The sequence below is a fragment of the Chamaea fasciata genome, unplaced genomic scaffold (genome assembly GCF_029207755.1).
Source record: "Chamaea fasciata isolate MVZ Bird 193981 ecotype frontalis unplaced genomic scaffold, bChaFas1.0.hap1 SCAF_10, whole genome shotgun sequence".
Lineage (NCBI taxonomy): Eukaryota > Metazoa > Chordata > Aves > Passeriformes > Sylviidae > Chamaea > Chamaea fasciata.
Window position 1 is genome coordinate 26,929,219 of NW_027094095.1, and position 16,233 is coordinate 26,945,451.

Below are 16,233 nucleotides of genomic sequence, written 5' to 3' on the forward strand. Positions count from 1 at the left end.
GATAGCAAGATGGGGTTAACCAGGAATGCTTTATGGGAGAAAATAAATTCCATCTCCATTAACATGCTACTCCCAGCTATGATGGATGAGCATTTTTTATTTCCTCAGCTATTTGCCCATGGATTGATGATTCAGTTGATTGGGAGTATCTCATATTTTCTGCTTGAAAAGCACATAGTTCCACCAGAATCAATGAATAAACATTAAGTGCTTCCCTTTCATTTCAAGCAGGATGGGCTGATGCTCTTGGAGCAAGGAGGCCTAGATTTTATCACCGGCGCTCATTATACTGCATTCACCGACATATGTGGGAAGTTAATGGAGAAGCCCAACCTGCTGGGAAGTGATGGCCAGCAAGTGTGAAGGCCTGGGAAGAGGGAATGGCCGTGTAACTGCATTAGCAGCCACCACACTCACCTTTTCCTCCTTCCTGGGCTGACATGGCGCTCCTGCGGCTGGGAGGTCACGGACCTGCACAAAGGTGAGGGGACAGCGACTCCTTCCCATTCCCCTGGCACCGAGCGAGCCTTTCCCGAGGGGGAACCGTGGTGAGGGGTTCCTGAGGCGAGGGATGGGCTGTTCCTGAGGTGAGGGGTTCCTGAGGAGGGCGCTGACGGGTTCCTGAGGCAAGAGGTTCCCGAGACGAGGAGTGAGGGGTTCGTGAGGGGCTGGGCGCCCGCTCGCCCGGGTGAGGCTGCAGGCGGCGGTGAGGGCGCTCTGTGCCGGTCCGCAGCCCGGGACCTGCCGCCCCCCGCCAGCCCTGCGCCCTCCGCACCGCGGCACACGCGGGGAGAGACATTTCCTGGAGTTCCCGAGCGCCCGCAGCCGGGCGGAGAGTCCCGCTGCCGGCATGGGCGGCCGCCGCCTCCTGGAGAGAGAGCGGGTGAGACACCGGGCGCCGGGTCACGGTTTGGAGTAGCCGGTCAGCTCGCCTTCGCGGCTTCTGTGGGGAACGAGCGCGTGTTGGTGGTGGTGTTTTTTTTTTTTTTTATTTTTTAAATAATAATTTCTTTTTATTTCTGGAAGCCTCTTCGCTGAGGATTGAACGTGTCTGCCAGCGAATGGCTCCGGGCCTCGCACCTCTCGGGGCGGCTGAAGGCGTCCCGCAGGATGGTGTCCCTCTCCGATAGCGGAGACACTCAACGTGAAATGGCGAAATAACACACCCTCGGCTCCCAGCCGCGAGTCCTTCTGACCAGGTTTTGTGGAGTGGTCACACTGCACACAATGCAGCCGGTGCCCCGAGGCGCGTCCCTCGGCCGCGGGGCACCGGCAGCGCCCGGCGGTGGCGGTGGGTGCCCGGTGCCGCCCCCCGCCTCTGTGTGTGCGTGTGCGCGGCTGCGGGGGCCGCGGGCTCGGCGGATCCCCGCGGGCACAGAGCGGGCGGCCGCTCCCGCTGTCCGCCCGCCGTGGGGGTGTCGGCGCGGCCCCGGGGCCCGGTGCGGGGCTGGCGGCGCGGACCCCGCGGCGCGGGGCGGGGGCGCGGTAGCTCCGCGCCGCCTCCCCGGCGGTGCCGCAGTGCCGTGCGCTACCGCCGGGGCCGGGCAGGGGGCGCTGCTGCCGGGCGCTGTGGCGGCCTTGGCCGCGGAGGCAGCGAGCGAGCCCGGCTGGCGGCGGCGAGGGCGCGCCGGCCCCCAGCGCTCCCGGGGCGGACCCGGGGGATCCCCCTCGCCATGCAGACCCGGCGGCGCCTGCTGCCTCCCGAGGTGAGTGAGCGGCGTCCGGCGCGCCGCCCGCGGGCCCGAGAGGCCGGGCTACCCCGCTCCCCAGGCCCCTGCCGCCCGCAGCGAGGCCCCGCGGGCGGGCGGGCGGCGAGGGCTCCGGTGCCTCGGTGGAGCCGCCGTAACGCCGGCAGCGCCCTGGGCCTGCGGGCTCCGGGCGCCCCCTCGCCCCGCCGCCCTTGTCCTCCGCACGCCACCAAGGGGAAGGCAGCGGTCGCCCCCCAGCCATCCCCGGCAGCCGCCGTGGTCCTCCGAGCCCCCTCCCCGCCGTTCCCCCCTCCGTCCCCGGGCGTCCGGACTGCGTGACCCGCTCGCCCGGGGCACCTTTCCCCCCGCGCCGGCGATCCCGGGGATGGGGAAGGAGCTGCTGCTCCCCCCGGGACGCCCCGGGTTACCGGCGCGGGGCAGGGCGAGGTTGTGCCGGGGCACCGCGGCTGCCGGCCCGGGCAGGGGAGGGAGGATCCCTGTTTGCATCTCGTGCCCTTTTTTTATGGCCTGATCTCCGCTCTCTCCCCGGGCAGGGAATGTTACTTGCTCGTCGCGATGTGTAACAAGTCACTCCTGCAATGGTGGTAGTGGTGGAGGGGGGATGGGGAGAGCGGGCGGGATGCGTTTTATAACATCTCTAATTACGTGAAATTGTGGTCATGTCTCACTCTAAGAATAACTGGCACTCTTGGCATGTCAGACTTTTTGCAGAGGTGGGCTAGTTTCTTGCTCATAAATGTTACGGCTAAATAGGTGCCGTGGCAGAGCGTGGCTCAAGAAATGTTTTTATCTTCTTAACCAGACAGACAAACAAGTAGCAGATGGAAATTGATAACTATTATGTTTTCGTGCTAACAATCTTCTTTATTTATAGACAGGATATTCCTTATTATTTTATGACAGAGGTTTTTCAGAGGGCGTCATTTTTACACATATTTTCATGAAGTTCAGATATTAAAAGTTAACTGAATTCCGTCAGTCTTGTTATGTGTGGTTGTCTCGGATTAGAATTTGTGAATAACACTGCCCTCAGTTTTGGGGTCCAGACTGAACCAAACCCAGAATGAGCTCTGTAAAAACAAATAAAATAGTAAAAATAAAAAAGGTGCTCTACCTGAATAAAAGCTCTTATTTTCTTTGGGCAACATTTAACTGACTATGCAAGGCTTTAAAACATTGTAATTAACTTCTATTAGGTAGTAATTTTTGGTTGCATGGAACAAATCTAGATTTTAGATACACCTTCAGGGGCTGAAACATCCAAATCCTTTGTTGCTGCCTGAACCCTCCGTGTGCTTCTTTTTATAAAGTTACAGCATGTGATGCAAAATGAGAAGAACAGTCTCCTTGACCTAAGAGAGACAAATTAAAAAATCTCTTCAGAGGTTTGGGGAATCTGAAATGGAAACCGAAGAAGGGTCTAAAATTTCAAACAAGCCTCTGTCTCTAATTGAAGCCCCGATCAGCCCTGAACAAGTTACCATGTTCTGACACACTGTGATTTATTTGCATTGCTTTATGGTGCCTCCTTTAGTGTGCGAGAGAGGAAGAAACCCACCCCAAAACCGCCGTGCTGACTCCTGATATTGGGTGTTATTTTTGTGTGTTAGCTTTGAGTCAGTTACGAGGCTGGGGATTAAATCCTTTCAAACACACACTCATTTCAGGATCTGAGGCCTGGGGCTAAGGCTGAGATGAAATACAGTTTTTTTAGCTTGGCATAAAGTCTGACTGTGATTGTCTCAGGGAACAAAGGTGGAGACCGAACAAAGATGCAGCATTAAAACTTGTGGCCAAAGAATGATAAGCTTTTAATGTCTGTTGTAGTCTGTCCACTCGCTGTGCCAGCTTTGGCACAAAACAGCTTGCCTGTTTTTCAGTGTACAGGCTGTCTGTAGAAAATTACCTGGAAATTATTTTGCTGAAGGATTAGAGTGGCCTTTTGAATACAAGTTGGCCAAAAAGAGGTTTTGGGAAGAAGTTGTGTGTTCATGTTTTGTCGATCAGAAAAATCTTTTTGATCTACTAAGCTGAGAATCTTCCCAATAAAACTGATTTTCTTAGCTGTAAATCAGTTGAGGAGTGATAGTTTCAGTGCACAGTTAGTCTGTGTGCTGATGAACCTGTGATCTTTTCCAGAACACTGTTGTAAGACTCCAGTGTATTCATAGGCTTCTTTGAAAGTGTTATATAAAGGCTAATGTTTATTTTTGTAATGTGATTGAGATTAAAGAAATTGAAGGGTGGCCTGTTAATGGTTCTATTTGTGATTCTTTAGGAGACTCGGGACTTTTAAATGGCCAGAAATGTGAACTAATATGGTTGGTTTTCCCTCCTGTTGTTTCTCTAAAGCACTGAGAAAGGTGCAGTGGTACTACTAAGTTGACAAAGCTTTTTGTATTGATAAGCAGTAGGAAGTCAAAGGTAAATGGCTGAAAGTAACTGAAAGTATTGGGTTTTAGTTGATAAGAGACAGCTTTTACTTCTCTGTTAGCTAGAAGTGTTGGCTCTGCCTTGCAATACTGGGAAAATTGTGTCAATTAATGCAGATGGATAGGAAGATATAAAATATATATCAAGGATCCTTCATTGACATAGTAGTTTCTGCCTGAATTGGAATTAATTATTGAAAATTGAATTCAGGATATGTATTGATACAACTTTTTGGACTAATGACCACAGCAAAACATGCTGTTAGTTTAAAAAAAAATAGCACACTGAAAAATCACTGTGATAAAAGTAAATTACCTTTATCATAATGCACACAAATATAATTTATATGTAAAGAGTGATTATTTGTCTTATCTCTATAAATAATTTTATTTTTACATGCAAGTAAAGTACATTCCTACTTGCTGTTTGTCTGGCTGAGTTTCACTTTAGCTGCTGTTCAGGCTGCCACAGCAGACAGGCAGGATAGGAAAAACACTTTTAAGGTGAGTTTATATGTATTCTTTCACTGAATTATTCCAGTCTGGTTTATTACTGGATTATTCCATCAGTAATTATATTACTGCTGTATTGCTGCAAGAGACAAGCAGAGATGGCTAATATTAGTACTTCTTTTTCAGAAATAACAGCCCTCCAAGTAGTACATCAGCATCAAATAGGCTAAACATGAGTGGTGGAGGAAGTCCATAAAGTGTCACTTAAACGATTTTCAACGTAGTTACTAGAGAAATCTCATTAATTTCAAAAACATAGGTTGAAGGCAAGCAGTGCTGGCCAGGAATTTCAGGGTGTCGATAGAGGGTAAATTGTTCCTTCTCTATTCCTTTATCCAGATCTGCTCAAGGGAGAGGGGAGGTAAAGAAGCAAGTCCAGTCAGCTGAGATTTGCTCAGGCATAGTTCTGTTTCAGTAAAAGAAAAAAGAGGAAAAAAAAAAGGTGATAAACTATGTGAGAAACAGGTGTGGAGTCACAACCTGTAGATCCTGTGTGTTTTAGGAAGTGTGGAGCTGGAGTGCTCTCTGAAGAGCTTGTGTGATACCTTCAGTCTGAGGATAAACTAAGACAGTAGTTGTGTTAGTTGTGAAGGCCGGGGAAAAGAGAGCTTTAGGAAACTTCAATTGTTTTGTTTTCATGTGAAATTTGATGATTTGGAATTGTCAGTATGCGGCAGTATGACCATACCTTATGCTTTGAAATTCTGGCCTTAAAATATCGAACTTTTCACATGTTTTGTCCCCAGCGTACACTGAGCAAAGGAAAACATGGACTTGAATACTGCATTTCCACTTGAATTGGTTTTTTTGTTTGTCTCTATGTTTCTTGAGTAGAAATGATCAACTTTCAAATGGAATTATTTGCAGATAATGCTGATAGCTATACCCCTCTATATTTTGTCTCTGTGTTGTATACAGAATATATAAATATCTTTGTGTTGCTTGCTATATGTGTTAATATTGTTAATACGATACCTCTGATATTTTGATGGCAACTGAAGTTACAAACCTATTTATGAATCAGTGGGGTATTAGTAGCATCAGTTGTTTAAGGGAATACACTGAAGGTCCAGAAGCATTTCCAGTAAGCTCTACTGGGATTGTCTAGGTTTGTCTGTCAAGAATTTTATTGCATGCTGCTTGTTTCCTACACTTCTTCCCCTTCCTTTTAATACCCACAGGAAGCTTGATGAACTTTTGTTTTTAAGAGCTTGATGGCATACTGGAGTTGAGTAGGGCTTTACGTTTGGAAATGGTATTGCCCGTTAACAAATTTTTCAAACACTGTTTTGTGGGATTCCTGTTGCAGTTTGGTTCCAGCATAGTGACAAAGGTGGAAGGCTTTCCCATGGAGGCTTGAGGCATCAGCTGGTGCTTTAGGCAGTGCTGCTGAACCCTGTGCAGGGGGTGGTTTTGAGGGTAAAGCAATGCAGTAATTGTGCCTTCGCTGGTGTCTTCCTGGCTTTTGGCCTGACTCAAGCTGAACTGATGTTTGCAGTAGTTGCAAAAAAGCACTAAAGCTTAATGTACACAAAGCTGGAAGTGTTTCTTCCTGTGCTATTTTCTGTGTGTGAAAATGTTGTAGAATTCATTGAATAGTTTGATAACTATTTTAGGGCTGTTTTCCCAGCTATTCTTCATTAGAGGAATTAGGTATAATAAAAGATGCTTGAAGTGTTTTGTGCTTTTCTTTGCTTGAGCTGAGAAGATCCCTTGTCCAGTTAAGAGCTAGAAAAGAAATGCTATATACCAAATTATTACCATGCTGACTGGTAGTGTTTCAGAATTTTCCTTATTGACTACTTGTACTACAGTTTTGCAGAAGAGGCTTTTTTTTTGTTGTTAGTAAAATGGTAGCTGGGAGGAACTTGTCATTCCCTCTTCCCAGTGTACAAAGAATCCAGAGGACATTTCCTATCAGGTGATAAATTGAAATTAGGCCATGGTTGGGTCAGAGATTCATGTGTGCTCTATCAATTACAGAAGAGCTCTAGCTGCTCTGGTAGTACTTAACAGCCTTCTGGATTCTTGCAGTTTTAAAAGATACTGTAATTGGTAAGTTTTTATTTCCTGCTACAATATACTGAAGGCTTTTTAAATAAATAATAGAACTCAGACTTTATACACACTTTGGGTACAACATTTCTATTTCACTCCAAGTTTAAAATTTTATTTGGGGAAGTAATATGGGTGAAATGCATTAGCAGATTCATAGCAGATTATCAATGGAAGAACATACACTGGTACTTTTTTCCAAGAAGTAATGTGATGCACTTAAAAGAAGTTGGTAAATGTTCAGTGGAAGAAGATCAAAGAGCTTTCTAAATCGCATAATACCTTCTTTATCTGTGAGTGACACTGACTATTAGAGGAGCTTTTCTTGTTTCCAGGTTCAGTTTTGTTGTGTCAAAACTCTGCTTTGAACTCAGTGTACATGTTGTCTTACCTGTTTGCACTCCAAGTGTGAACTAGGAGATTGATTTAGGAACGCTAAAATAAAGGCCAAGCCATTTGAAACTATGATTTTACGGTGTATGTAGTTACCATAAATTCAAGGAGAATTGGCAAATCATATGAATATGCATAAAATTTATTACTTGACCAGTTGGCCAGTCAGATAATTGGAAGTTTATAAGATACTACATGACAAAAATTGTAGATATTTTCAGATTTGTGAGGGTTTTGTTTCTCATTTTTACTGTTTTCTGTGCTTCTCTTGCATTTCTTTTAACCCAGTCAGTGAAATTTTTCTCTCATCTGTTTCCTTTTCTTCTTCAACAACTCCAATTTCTTTTTCCTCTGTCTTTTTTAGACTTGTTGGATTTTAAGAGGAAGGTTGAAGACTGGTGTCAGTAATAGTAAAATATGGGTCCTGGTTTCTGAGGATGTAGATTCCTCTGGTCTGTGTGGTGCACAGACCTCATTCTGATCTTGGGTGTGCCACACATCCAGTATCTCTGGGGTGCACTTTGGTGAGGAGCGTGGGGGTGAAGGTAAACCCTGCCCCAGTCATCTGCTGAAGGTGCCTGGCAGAATTAAATTTGTATTCCCACTTCAAGTTCTGCAGCTCTGAGCTTTGCATATCAATTTAAACAAAATGAAGTTAATCTTGTTTCTCTGCCAGGTCGGGAAGTGCAGTGAGTGAAGTGGTGCACATTTGGTTTTTCTGCAGATGTTGTAGAGAAGCAAAGGCAAGTGGGCTGCTGTGGTTTATTGCAGAAGAGAGGTGAATAACTATGCTGGTGGTTCTTAAATAAGTGTGATATGAAAGAGAAAAGTTTATCTTGTGTGTTATTCTCACCAACTGCTGAGTAGGGGTAGTGCTGACCTGTCTTTTTAGTGCATCACAGATCCAAGGAGCTTGTTGCCTGACGCCTTCCAATGCTGAGGACAGAGAACTGGGCTTGATTAACCTGGTGCTCTAAAGATTTCAGTGGTTCTTGGATTGAGTCAGTGCAGTGTGCTGGAACCAGTAATAAAGGAGCTGGAACACTGGGAATCTGTTCCAGATTTGTTTCTAATGGCTACGACTTATTTTCCACCCGTAATGGTTTAGATTTTGTGAAAGATTTTGTAAGTAGCAGGGAATTTCTTCCATAACACGGAGATGGAGAGAAGTATGTTTTGTTTCAAGTTGGAAGATGTGTTGAATGAGTTTATTATAGTGTAAATCTTTTCTGATGTTATATGTATCCAAGTCCTTGGAGATACTATATTAGTAAGCATTTTGTTCCACCATCTGTGGAATGAAAGAATCTAGTTCTTCTGTAGATGTAAATCCTTTTTGCCCCACAGTATCTCTTCCCTTCCTTCCCTCTCTGCATTAGTCCCACCTTTCTCACCATAATTCTGGGGATTTGTTCCAGAGCTGTGTGAGTATTGATTGCCCAGCAGGTTTCTGCCAAAATACATAGAGCAGTTTGCTTTTCTCTGGGAGGGCAGTCACTTGGATTTGTTTTTACTGTGTAGATACTCATTTTCTTGACAGATATATATATGTAAATATCAGCATAAAGAATAGTAAATGAACAATATAATCCCATAGTTTTAATTTCTATAGGAGATTAGATTAAAGATACAACACCTGAAAAGTGGCAGCATCTGAACACTTCACCAGTATGGAAGTCCTCTTGTTCATATTTCTGAGGCTGTGAATACTGAGCTTTCTTTGTAGGCTGGAGGAGACACAAAAGTTCCATGGTTAAAAGACACCCGGCAAACCAATCATGCCAATGTAATTTTTTGTTCCCTATCTGCACTGTAATGCAGATAAGTGAACATTTAATATGAATTGAGATCATGTAAGAGGAAGGTGATTTTTATTCATTTATCTTGCAGTCTTTGAAATTGCACGTTCTCCTGTGATACTGTAGAAATACATGCTGTGGCTTGGAGCTAGCTTGCTTCTGAGGCTTGTGTTTTGTAGAGAAAGGCACAGGTATCTGATTTACACCCTTTTTGGGCTTTTTACTCCAGTGTACAGCTGCTGTTTCTGTTTGCCAGCCACATTGATAGTCCTGCAGAGCATATTGGTTGTCAGTGTGTTACAAACGTACATTGTAAATGCTGTGTTGGTTAATTCAAAATGAGTATTTTAACGGTCTCTTATTTGGTGAACTTTAAGTGCATGCAAAGCCGACTTCTTAGGTTATATTATTAACAGATTACTTTAAATAGCATATATATTGAAACAGCCTCTTAGCTGAAACACCAAATTGTATTGATTGTAGTAATTTCATACTGTGTTTTTGTATAAATGATGAAGGCTGCACAAAACCCCAGCATATTTCATGGGTTTCACAGTGTTTTCTTGACTCTTTTATAAATGTAACTTTAAAAGGTTGTTACTTAAGCATCAGTCCATCTGCGTGCTTTTCTGCTTTCAAGTAATTGTATTGGTATACTGGCTTAATGGCTTCTATTTTGTATTTACCTTGGTTTCACTTAGCAAGTCACCTGTAAAATGCATTTTAACCCGTCTCTGGAATTTGCTCCTAGGTTTTCTTTTTATATGCTCATGTGGAATGAATGTGGGGTTTATTATGATGCCAATTAGAAATTGTTTCTTGAGACTCATGGGCAATAGATAAATGTATATGTAGTGGTTTTGTTCCCTTATTAATTTCCTGTAATACCCCTTGTGGCTATATTTTTTTTCATTAAGCTTAATTTCTGTACAGATGGCTTTTAAATGGAATTGTACCTTCTAATTTGAGGAAACATGCAGTAGTGCCTCCTATGTAGTTAACAAAACTTGTCTTGAGTAGAGGTTTCAAATACTGAGATGCTGGAGGGAAGTGGTCCTGGATGCTGAATACCCACTGTGTATATGTGTCAGAAAATGCATTTCAGGCTACAAGGCTGGGGGTTTAAATGAATTTGTGAAGGAGCTTAATGATGGTCAGTAATGATGAGGAGGGGTAGGAGGCATATTGGCAGTTAGGACAGTGTCTTAGGATATGGCTTTTATGTTAGCAATACGGGGGTTTTTTTGCTTTTTTGATGGCCATCCCTTTAAAGCCTTCCATTTCTGTTTGCAAAGTGGATGTACCACCATTGCTGTTGGGTTTGCTCCCACTGTTCTTAACCTCATGTGGTTAATAAGGTTGTTTACAAGTATGTTTATACCAGTAATGAACATTAATGTTGGAACATGGGGTTTCTCATGTTTTTCTTTTTTTTTTTTTTTTTGTCAGAGAAAGAAGAAAGCTTGGGTAGGGAGAAAACAAATGGAGGCAGGAAGAAGTGAATGGTGAAGGAATGTGAGAGGGGAAAGGAACCCTCCAGATGAAGAAAACAGGAATATGCCACAGGCTAAGAAGGAGGTGGGGATTCATGGCTGAGCAGAATCAACCACTCTATCAGTGGACAGAAGAAGTGGGAGAGATTTCTCGGTTTTGATCTATCTGAGAAATGTTGCATCTGAGTTTAGAAGAATTTGGAGTTCCCAGAGCTCTGTAAGATTTCTGATAACTATATTAGTACTCATAACTCATTAGTAAGGAAGATTTTCAAATGTTCTTGGGTTTTTTCTGTTAAGTCTTTATTTCCTGTGAGTGCTAACAGAGATACAGAATTATGGACACTTAGTATTACAACTAAAACTTCCTGGAGCCCAACATAAATTTCAGGTAGATGTCCTGCTTGCCTCAGTGGCACAGTATATCAGTGGAAAGAAAAAAGCTTTACAGTGCACTTAAATGCCTGTTTCTGGTGGTTGGTGCTCAGTCCCTCCAGCACAGTTACAGGCATGTTAATGGCCCTCAGCAGAGATGAGATGCAAGCTCAGAAATAGCAGTTTCAGTACGCACTGTTGCCATGGATTATTGAGTTGTATCGAGTGAGTTACTAGTTACAGATGACTTAAGACATAATGCACTGTGAGCATCAGCAGTGATGTTAGACCATGATCACCAACGTGGGAGGGAACTTTGCTACACTTGACAACAGCGTTTTATAATGTGTTTGGTGTGAATGTGAATATAAAGGTCTACACAAAATGGGAATTAAGTTACCTACTTAGAGATAATTTCAGGGAGAAGAGAGTATGAGATAAAAGTCCATATTTATTTCAGGGATGTATGGTAATCCAGCTTTACATAACATAGGATTTGAGAAAGACTAACCGTTTGGTGTCTCTAATTATGCTATTTCTTTAAAAGCGATGTCAGAATTTAGAACACTGTTGTGTGACACAGTTATCAGATGGGCAGAGATGACCACAGGAGTGCTGGAAACAGAGCCTGTTGATAAAGGTGGTGTTAGTAGCTGCCTGACTGCTCTCCAGTGGTCTTTCAGAGTTTCTGCCTGTTCGGATGGTCAATTCTCCGACGAGCAGCTGAATGTATGAATTGTGTTGCTTCAGCAGCTTCTCTCCCCGGTGGGTACAACTCGGAATTGATGGGCTGCTAAATGGTAGCAAAGCACTTTCCCTTCTTGCCCATTGTCCTTTGGATCTGTCCCATTCTGGTTGTGTGGCAGTTCTGGCTTCTATTATCAGCTTTTGCTCACTGACACGCAAGTCAGCCCCTCTGGGCTTTATAAAAAAGACAGTTCCTTAGGAGTTGTAGGCTTTCAATTAGAGATTCATGGGGACCTCAGTCACTTCTTCCCTTATTGCCCAAATCTAAGAAAGATCTGAAACAATGTTGAGTCTCCTTGGGTTTCATTCTTGTCTCTACCCTACATTAGAAAGAAGAAAAATTCATAAAGTATTCGAATACAGGATTAATCCGCTCTGGGATAGAGTGTGCAGCTTTAAATCATTTTATTCTTCAAATGTGTTAAACATCAGAGTTAAACCCTTCTCAAATACTGAAACATAAAAATCATCCCATAAACCTACTTGTTCTGTATGTTTACTTTAGTTTGTATTTGAATAAAGATAAATAACAGCTTCAGATCAGTATGTTAAATGGATTAATTTTTAAAAATAACTGTGTTGTTACATTGATGACATTACTTGGAACCCATGCACAAATTAAGAAACATGATTTCATATTAAATTCATGTTTAATGCACTGTGCAGTAGCTTTTTGTGGCTTACAGTATTTCAGACTTGGAAGTTGCATGAAACAAAGTGCTATAAGACATTAGATACACAAACCACCAAATTTTGTAGTGACCTCTACGAGCCTATGAGTAAGCGCAGGAAAGGATTTTTCTCTTTTTCTTTTTCTTTTTTCTTTCCAGCTGTATTCCTCTGGAAAAACTTGCGTGGAAGGCAGAAAGCGCTGTGGTGTAAACCTATCTATTTGTTCTTCCCCAGAGCAGGGCTGGATCCTTTTCCAGGCATCCAAGGCAGTTACATAAGCAGGAGCTGGTTCCTGTCTCCAGGTGCTGAGGCCCGGCCTCTGCAGCGGGCTGAGGCTGCCTGGCTGGGGTTTGTGTCAGGAAAACAAATCAATTGCTTTCCCCTTGAAATAGTAAAAAAGGGTAGGAAATGGAATTGTATTTCTACTGTAAATGGTTATAAAGCAGGTGTCCTTTTCAGTTGGGCTGCTTTTATTTTCTGGAGCACAAAGGTTGATAACGCTGCTGTAGTTTGTGTTGTCTCCCTGTTACTTTTGACTGTGATACTTCCTATAATGCTGCTTTGAAGTTGCTGCTCTTTTGACTGCCTTACTACTGCTCAGGCATGTGTGAATGTCTCCTTATGGAAACTTGGCTGGAGACAAAAGTGGAAATAATGGCTTTAAAATGGCACGGGGGAGAGTCAAGAGAAAAGATGCAGATATTGGTAAAATAATTAGAGACTGTTCTGCTTTAAGCATCGTCCACAGACAATCCGATGCAACATTGCATTAGTTTATCTTTTGTCAGCATTCATGGGTAGTGGGCTGGTACAAAGTGTTGTGTTACACAGAAATAGCCTGCCGTGCCCCAGCATGCTCTTGGGGTGCATTTTCATTGAATAGTAGGAAAATCAGCAAATGATGGAAAGTAAAGCTGAAGGATGCTTGGTCATCCTGAGCTTTTGGTGCCAGGAAAGGATTAGCAGTGATTGTATCTGCTTTGTATGTGTTACATTTTTGCTGCTGTATTTAATATTTCTAACTAAATGGATTTATGATGAGTTTTAATTGGATTTTTCTAATCTGAACTGTGCTATAGACCATATAATTAAAAAAAAAAATCTGTTGTGATTTGCTGAGTTTTCCTTAATAATTCAGAATTTTGAGAACAATTATTTCCTTTTTTTTTTTTCTGGTTGCACTGAACAGCTACTATTTTAATTTATTGATAGAACACTTATTTTTGGAATGTTTAATTTGGGGCCTGATCGGAAGTCCTTGCCATTGCAGGCATTTTCAGGTGTGTGACAGATATTGCTGCTGCTGTGTCACAAACACCATGTAATGCCTGCCCTTCCCTTCATTTGGCACGTGCTAGGTAGTAAGAACTCCATGTTTGGGGACAAAATTGTTGGGCATGTGGTAAACCACCATTATTCCAAGCATTACATTACTTGAGTGAAGAACCCCCTTTTCTATTTGTGAAGGTTTGGCTTCCAGATCGCTTGATTAGATAAAACAATTAATTTTACATTTTTACTGATGCGTGTCCTGAAACTTTCCACCTGCCTCCCCCTTTGTTTAAGTACACTGATTTCCTGTTCATGGCACCCCCTGCTATGGTATTTCTTGTTGTAGTTTGTATTTTCTTGCACAGTTGGGGCCTGAGCACATCCCCTGTCTGTAGTCTCTGAATCTCCTGTCTGATACTTCCAGAGTGTAGACAAGGTAGGAAGTGAAGATACCAGTGTTGAAATCTGGATTTGCATTTAAGATAATGCCTAGTTCAACTAATCTAGCAATAATAAAGTGCCTTAAAATGGCTGCAAATGTCTCCCTGCCTACTCAAAGACATCTTCTCACTGGTAGCACATTATAGAGGATCTGTAGTGTAGTTAAGAGTTGGATCTTTGCCAGTAGATGGAAGCATTTTTTAGCATCTCCTCATGCTCTGAGCATTTTTTGCATTTTTTTACCATAGTATCCAAATTGCTTCTTTTTCAGTCTCTTTCCATTTATTACAAGCTATTCCAGTTTCTGCTAGTTCAGATTACTTTCATTTAATGTTGTAAACATTTTATTGCATTCTTTTTTGTGGAAGATATTTCTCATTTTGTATTTTTAGCGTTCTTTTCTTCTCTTCTTCATCCTTTCTTTATTCTGAGCACATCTCCGCTTTTCAAACTTCTCTTCAATTTCTGTTTTGCTTTTGCAGTAATTGGTAGTCGCCTTCTTGGAGCTCCTGAGGGAAATCAGACATGTAGGGTACAAGCAAAGCAGCACCTGAGTGACACCACTGTAGGGCAGGAGACAGAGGAGTTCAGCCAACCACCAGCAGAAGAGATAAGGAACTGAAATGTTCCGAGCACCAAACTGGTTGGGCAGGGACACTGGGCCTCCTTCACTTGCAGAGATCTTAGGTCTCAGTGCGCCCATAATCTTTAGGTGGAAATGTATGTATTTTTTACAAGATCCCTTTTTTGGCAGTGTGTGTGATTCAGAGAAAACCTAATAATCACTAGATTATATGTTGTTGTGAGTATTCTTGGCTCTCATTTGTAGTTATTCCTTTTGTCCTCGATTTTCATTTAAATATACTTCTCTTACATTGAATTCTTACTGTAAAAAGAACTTGGCTCTGTTGCCAACTTGTTCATTTTTTCGTGAAATCCAAATGTTATAATTTACTTTTTTTTTTTTTTTAAACTTGCTTTTTGTTTAAATACACTACGTTCATGTCTGTAAGCACGATTTGATTTTTGCATTGATCTTTGTAAGGGGAAATGACTGCTGAGAGTAAATGTTGAACTGTAAACAAAAAGCTCCAGGACCTCCAGGTAATATCTCTTCAAAGCTTACTTTGGAGACTGGCAGCCATTGATTAGATCTGTGTTCTTCTCTGTTGAGTGGTTACACACAAAAAAGTCATTACCTGGGAAGAATGGAACAAGGCAAGAGGAGCAGAATAAACCCAATGAATAATAAAGCTGTGCTGTTGCCCTGAATATTGCTTGCCTAGAAGGTTTGCTGGCTTAGGGCATGAGTGCCAGCGCAGCTCGTTTCAGCTGTGGGTTGCTAGGACTGATCCATTTCTGATCAGGGAAGGTTGAACTTTGTGGTTAATGTATGACTGGTTCACGTGATGCAGCTGACAGGCCCTGCCGTAAATCACAGACAGAATTGTCATTAATTGATCTGTCTTTTCACAGGGGTCATGAAAACTGAATCGTTTTCCTGCACTGCAGGGTGAGAGGGGACATGGTGGTGGTACAGAAAACCTTCCCCACTGCCACATGTACTTCACATCCCTTTGAAAAGGCTTCTTCTGAAGCCTTTGAGTGGAATTAAATTTCCTTCACTTCTGTTTTTGCATGCATGTGAAGCCAATCTGAAGAATGTTGTGATAAGATAGCATCTACTATTGCCCAGATAACCAGAACTAGTTTTCATTTATAGAGGTAGAAATACACATAGCATCAGAAATTTTACTTGTATACAGGAAGAGTTCTGCTGGCATCCGAAGCTGTGGGATTCTGAGTTTGAAAACAGTGCTACTCAGAGTGCTACTGTTCAGTTCATTAGTTTCCTGGAATTATTACCGTAGCTTATTTCTGAGAAGAATAACAAACAACCCTGGGAAAAACTTAGTGTAACACTGAATATTGCTTTCATGCATGGAGAATTGATTTTTTTATTTTTAGCACTGTTAATTTTGCTGGAACTTTAAGGGTTTTTTTCTGACATACGTCGTAGCTTCATCAGAGTACTAATAAATATTTCACCTACCCAACAGGTTAAAATGTCAGTGCTAGCAAACCTTAAAAAATGAATTTAATGTATCTCATTCCTTTTCTTATTGCACTGTTTGTCAGAAGCTTGTTTCTGTTTTCTCTGCCCATGGCTCTACTGGATTTTTGAGCTGTGTTGGTTGTTGGGATGCAGCCTGGGAAAATGAGCATCTGACCTACAGAAGTGCTGTGGATTGAAAACCAAAAGTTTCTTCAGATGACTTTTTAGTTTTTCTCTTGGGTCCTACCTGCTATTGAAGGTTGGTGCTATTGTGGG

The 16,233-nt window shown here is 42.7% G+C and overlaps 1 protein-coding gene across 3 annotated transcripts in view; it reads left to right on the forward strand.

The window, feature by feature from the left end:
• The first annotated feature begins 325 nt into the window (after positions 1-325).
• Positions 326-16,233, forward strand: part of ZFYVE9 (zinc finger FYVE-type containing 9) — a 56,209-nt gene continuing 40,301 nt past the window's right edge. The window contains exons 1-2 of one of the 3 annotated variants that reach the window (XM_066192820.1): positions 326-481; positions 10,351-10,611. The gene's annotated coding sequence lies outside the window, so the exon portion shown is untranslated. Of the gene's footprint in view, positions 482-909; positions 970-1,581; positions 1,707-10,350; positions 10,612-16,233 lie in introns of those variants that run through there. The other 2 variants (XM_066192822.1, XM_066192819.1) reach the window with 2 other exon arrangements.